Here is a 6,602-nt window from a genome sequence, read left to right as displayed (position 1 = left end):
ACTGAATGGTTTAAAATTAAGAAAGGTGTGCGACAGGGTTGTATTCTTTCACCATACTTATTCAACCTGTATGCTGAACAAATAATCTGAGAAGCTGGGTTATATGAAGAAAAATATTGCATCAGGGTGGGGGAAGACTCATTAACAGCCTGCAATATCAGATGACACAACCTTGCTTGCTGAAAGTGAAGAGGACTTAAAATATTTACTAATAAAGATCAAAGAGCACAGCCTTTGGTGTGGATTGCATCTCAATGTAAAGAAAACAAAAATCCTCACCTCTGGACTAATAAACAACATTCTTATCAATGGAAAAATGTTTGAAGTTGTCAAGGACTTCATTCTTCTTGGATCAACTATCAACACTCATGGAAGCAGCAGTCAAGAAATCAAACGACATATTGCATTATGTAAATCTGCTGCACAAGAACTTTTTAAAGTGTTGAAGAACAAAGAATCAAACTTGAGGACTAAGATGCGCCTGACACAAGTCATGGTATTTTCAATAACCTCATATGCATGTGAAAGCTGGACAATGAATAAGGAAGACCGTAGAAGCATTGATGCTTTTGAGTTATGTTGTTGGAGGAGAATATTGAGAGTACCATGGGCTGTCAAAAGAACAAACACATCTGTGTTGGAAGACGTGTAGCCTGAGTGCTCCTTGGAGGCCAGTATGGCCAAACTTCGTCTCTCATACTTCAGATATATTGTCAGGAAGGACCAGTTGCTGGAGAAGAATATCATGTTTGTTAGGGTGGTGGATCAGAGAAAAAGAGGAAGACCCCCAGCAAGATGGATTGGCAATGTGGCAGTATCAGTGGGCTTAAGTGTGGCAACAGTAGTGAGGTTGGCCCAGGATCGGGTAGTGTTTCGTTCTGTTGTACATAGGGTCACTATGAGTTGATACCATCTTGATGGCACAACAACAACCATAATAATATACTATGCAAAATATATATACATCAAACGATAGAGGAATAGTTCTCAAATGTGAAACAAACACAAATGAGAGTAAGTAAAATAATGGTGCTACAGAATACAAGAAACCTTTATTAAACAAGGTTTATGAAACAAGGTTTGCATTTATTGACTTGACAGCACTTAACAACAACAATGACCTTTCCCTGAAGAATTCTGCACTGTTTGATTTATACATCAGAACAGCAGCCTTGGCATCTTCAGGAACTCTGTGTTCTTTTGAAATGTTCTTTGAGTTTGGGGAACAAAAATATGTCCAAAGGGGCAAGATCAGGGCTGTAGGGTGGTGGGGGATAAGGTGTCCCAATGGAATTCTCATAGGACAATCCTCGCTATCTTTGAAGAATGAGCAGGTGTGTTGTTTAGATGGAAGAAAGTTTCTTCAGCCATTTTCTCACCAATGCTATTTCCCCATTTTCTTAAAATGTCTTTATAATAAGCCTTTATAATAATTTTGTGTTATTTGAGTAAATTTACCGAGGTTACTCCTTCAGAATCCCACAAAAACAGTATACCACGATTTTCTGAGCTGATCTCTCTCAGATCCCCTCAGCAGCCTCTGTTTTTGTTTTTGTTTTTTTTTTAAAGTTTTTATTGTGAGGTTTACATGGGAGAACATCAGCTTTACACTCATCCTATCATATTTAGTTTCATTGCAATGATTACAGTCCCCTCCAGGTATCTTCATATAACCCCAAAGGGTACACCACACAGGCCTGCCTCCCTCCTGGCCCCCAGGCACCAGCACACAGCCCTTCTCCCGCCCTGAATCCAGTGTCCCCAGCTGCTCCATCTTCTTCTCTGTCTCCAACCCTGGCGTCACTGCCTCTCTGGGTAGGGTGCCGCTCTCCGTTCTTCTCACTTGATGTTCCCAGGGACCTCTGGTCCTGGGCTGCAAAATCAACCACTCTCCTCCTTTTGTCAAAAACATCTAACTCTATATTTCCTAGCCTCACAGTCAGAACTGATGGCAATTATTCACTATTTTTCCACAAGAGTCTTATCCCCATTTCCTTTTACCAGCCTGGTCCCAACGGATTAGAAATCATTCAGTGGTGATCCTACCTTCCCCTGCCCTGTCTGTAACTAGGCTCCCTCTTGAAAGATTGTAAGCCAGTCACTTCTTGCCTTTACAGGCACCCCCATTTTGGGTAGCCAATGTCTATGTTGCCCATCCCTGTCAACCCTGTGTACTGAGGGGGTGGGAGTGATCCTTGCTGTAAAGATTTCTTCCCATTTTTGAGCCACTGCTCCCATTGTTGTTGTTGTTAAGTGCCGTTGAGTCGGTTTTGACCCATAGTGACCCTGTACAGAGTTTCCAAGGCTGTAAATCTTTACAGGAGCAGAAAGCCTCATCTTTCTCCCGCGGAGCGGCTGGTAGTTTCAAACTGCTGACCTTGCAGTTCGCAGCCCAATTCGTAAATTTGTAGCAGGTTTCTCTCCTTTTCTTTCCCCCCTCTTCTTTCTTCTTCTAGTTGAGTTCTGATCATCCAGCCAAAGAAGCTAGGTCAAGTGGGTACTATCTGCAAATATGGGTGTTCTTGTGCCTCTTCCCTCACTTCATATCAGCTGGATGCTTCACTCTCCGCTCTAGTCCTCTGTGACCATATCATTGCTTCAGAGGCCTCTGTTTTGATTGGACCTTTTGTTTTTTTGAAGGCACCTGAAGGAAACTAAGGAAATGTATTACTAAGAGAACTTGTCTGCAGTCATCCATTGATTAAAAAAACATGTTTAAACATGTTTTGTTTGGAATGCATGTATGAACTGGAATCATAGTAATAATACTTTTATACTTACGTGTGTGTGTGTGTAAATATACATACAAATCCATAATGGTGGTTGGTGTCCTAAGAGAAAAGGAGAGAGAAGGTAGTTGGGATTAGAAAGACCTTCAGCTTTGTAATGTTTTGTGATTTCTTTGAAAAATATTACTTGAAGAACATCTGGCAAACATTATAAATTGTCAGTCCTGATTGATGGGAACAAAGTATTATATTATTTTCTGTTCTCTTTTATAGTTTTAACATTTGCTTAAAAATTCCATCTCTGTTCTATTTTTTTCTTCTGGAACACCTATTAGGGGGTTATGGAACTTCAAACATAGCAACAATTTTGAGGCTGGCAGGACTGGGCCGTGTTTCTTTCTTTGAGTCGGAACTGACTTGACAGTAGCTGACAACATTGAAATTTCATAATCTATTTTCCTTATTTCTTAATTATTGACTTGATGGCACTTAACAACAACAACAACCCTTCCCTGAAGAATTCTGTGTTCTTTGATTTATACCACATCAAAACAGCAGTTTTGGTATCCTGGAGGGACTCAAATTGTACTCATATTTTCTTTTTCTCATGTTACATTCCAGAAGAATCCCTTAGCTCAATTTTTCAGCTTAGTAAATTTTATAACCTGTAGTCATTTTGTTATCTGCTTATCTACCTAATTTTTATTTGCGTCATTGTATTTCTTTGTTTTTAAGATCACTCATTGGTTCTTATTGTAAGTTCTTGGTTATTGTGTGCTCTATGCTTTTCATGGTGTTGACTTTACTCAAATGTTTGTTCACTGGTGTCTGCACTCTTCTTTGTAGTTGAGAGACTGAGTTAGACTCTCTAGTGTCTGTGTGGCTTGTTGGTGAGGACTAGGAAGAAAGTGAGAATGGGGAAGGGGGTGGGAGGACAGATGAGGACAGGGTGATGTAGATGCTGGCCTTCTGGACATGGTTGTTCAGTTCCTAATATGCTGGGATTCTGCCTTGTCTCTCTGACCCAAACCTATACCCTCTACATTGTCTGGAGGAAGATACCCAGTTGACTCTGGTTGGCTGGGTATTTGTGTATTTGTAGGCAAGGGTTAGTTTAAAGAGAGACCAAACACATGGCTGGTTCTGTTTCTGGGTTTTCCTGGGCCCCTCTAGCTTCTCTGGCCTTGGTGACGTCTCATTCACATTTAGGATTGCCAGTTTTTTCTTTCTTTAATCCAACTCCATTTATCAGCATTTCTTCTTGGGAATTCTCTGATCCACTAAGAGATCCTTTATGTTTTTGAGTGGTAGATATTCAAAACGACTTTCCTTTAATTTGTTAGAAACGTATTTTACTTATATTCTGCCATCTGTAAATTTCAACTTTGAAGAAAGAGAGCTTAGAGCTTGACACATAGATGTGGATCTGAATACAATGAAAACCTGAAGCAGACAGGAGAGTGAAAGATACTTAGAGAAAGGAAAATCTGGCCAAGGATTGTTGTTGTTGTTAAGTGCTGTTGAGTCGGTTCTGACCCATAGCGACTCTGTATATGGTTTCCGAGGAGTAGCTGGTGAGCTTGAACTGCCGACCTTGCAGTTCAAATGGCTTTGGATAGAATTTAAGAAATTAGCCCTACTTTTGGGGCTGGAACCAATGGGAACCAATGGGTAGGAGTGGTTGGAGAGGTAGCAGGAGATTCAGAGAAGGACAGAGGAGAGAAGGGAGGTAGGTAAAAGCTGCAGAGAGATGATTGTCCTAGAAAAAGCCATTAGATCATCACTTGTTGCTAATGGTGGGTTTTGAAGATCAAAGGCATATGGAAATGAGTTAAGGGTGGGTGAGGAGAAAGCTGAGACAGGCAAAGTGTGCAAGTCTATTATGGTGGTGTAAGGGTAGAGGCAGAGAGGAGGAACTTGAAAAAGGCACCCCCCCAACCAGCCAGGGTTGGGTTCTGGTAGACCCTTGGATAAATCCCCTTTATTGACTGAGGCCTCCTGACAAGCCACATGTAAGGAATTTTTCCTTTATAGGAAGCAGATGGAATTAACAAGACTTGATTATTGTTTATATTTGTAATAGATAACAGCAAGATATGTTAGAAATACTTGTAATAGCTGAAAATTCCCTGTTATAAATCCATCTTTGTTTAGAAGTCATTCTTGTTGTTTTCTTTCTTCATAAATACAGGCTATTTTTCCATTATATCACTCACTGACCGATAAAAAAAATGTGCTGCTGTTGCTGTTTGCTGTTAAGTGCATCGAGTTGATTCCAACCCATGTTGTTGTTGTTGTTAGGTGCCATTGAGTTGGTACTGACTCATAGTGACCCTATGCACAACAGAACGAAACATTGCCTGGTCCTGGGTCAACCTCACAATTGTTGCCATACTTGAGCCCATTGATGCTGCTACTTTGCCAGTCCATCTCGTTGGGGGTCTTCTTCTTTTTCTCTGACCCTCCACCTTACCAAACATGATATTCTTCTTCAGTGACTGGTTCCTTCTCACAATATGTCCAAAGTATGAGAGATGAAGTCTGGCCATCCTGGCCTCCAAGGGGCACTCTGGCTGCACTTCTTCCAACACAGTCTGTTCGTTGTTTTGGTAGCCCATGGCACTTTCAATATTCTCCTCCAACATCATAATTTAAATGCATCAAGTCTTCTATGGTCTTCCTTATTCACTGTCCAGCTTTCACATGCATATGAGGTTATTGAAAATACCATGACTTGTGTCAGGTGCACCTTAATCCTCAAGCTGACCTCTTTGCTCTTCAACACTTTAAAAAGGTCTTGTGCAACCTGAAATTACCATACATGACAACAAGACCCAGAACTCAATCCAGATACAGAAATATTTAAAGCAAAACAAATCTACAAGACTGACTATAGGGAACCAGAGATATCAGTGTACAATAAAGTCAACTACAAAGCAAAAAAGAGGGAATAGTGTAGATACAGAACTTCCAAATGGCAAGGAAATCAAGGGGATCTCAAGTGAAAACAAACTGTTTAAAGCAAGGAAAATTTAATAAATTACAAGGTAATTGCAAACAAAAATAAACCTGCACACATCAAAATTTTTAAAAAAGAGGAAAGTCAGAAAGATTTAGTAAACATTAACACAACAGGAATGAAAAGAAAACCTACAAACAAAAAGAACTCAGCATAGAAAAATGTAAAACAAAGAATCCAGCAGCATCACAAAAAACACAAAAATAACAGCAATCAATTCATTAACTGAATGTAAATGCATTAAATGTTCCAGTCAAGAAATATAAAGAACAGAATGGATAAGAAACCAAGATCCTTTACTATGCTGTGTACAAGAGATAACAAAAAGATGGAGACAGCGCCCATCAACAGAAGAATGGTTATGCAAACTTTGGTAAATACACACAATGGAATACTACTATAAAATGTTGAAGAATAATGATGAATCTGTGAAACACACCACCGTTGAACCTGGAAGACATTATGCTGAGTGAAATTAGTCAATCACAAAAGGATAAACATCGTATTAGACCAATGTTGTAAAAATTAAAAAAAAAAAAGTTTTTCTTGATAAAAGAAACTATTTATGAGGGTTACAGGGCAGGGGTGGGGAGGAGGAAAATTTATTCATGGGCTAGAGGGTACACACATGTTAGCAAGCATGACAGGGCAGGCAATATACAACAGGAGGGAGGTTAGCAAGGGAAAGATGAACGTAAGAGGCACAGGAGGAATGCAGTTGATAAAGTGAAAAGAAGCAAAAACTGTTAACTGCTAGTACATGGAGGAGATTGCAACCATGTAACGAAGCAAAGTATGTGATTTGTTGAATGTAAAACTGATTATCTGCTCTGTAAATCTTCACTCAATTCACA

The sequence above is a fragment of the Chrysochloris asiatica genome, unplaced genomic scaffold, assembly GCF_000296735.1.
Source record: "Chrysochloris asiatica unplaced genomic scaffold, ChrAsi1.0 scaffold00135, whole genome shotgun sequence".
In the NCBI taxonomy this organism is placed as follows: domain Eukaryota; kingdom Metazoa; phylum Chordata; class Mammalia; order Afrosoricida; family Chrysochloridae; genus Chrysochloris; species Chrysochloris asiatica.
The sequence above is the reverse complement of the archived record's forward strand: the minus strand, read 5'-3'. Positions refer to the sequence as shown.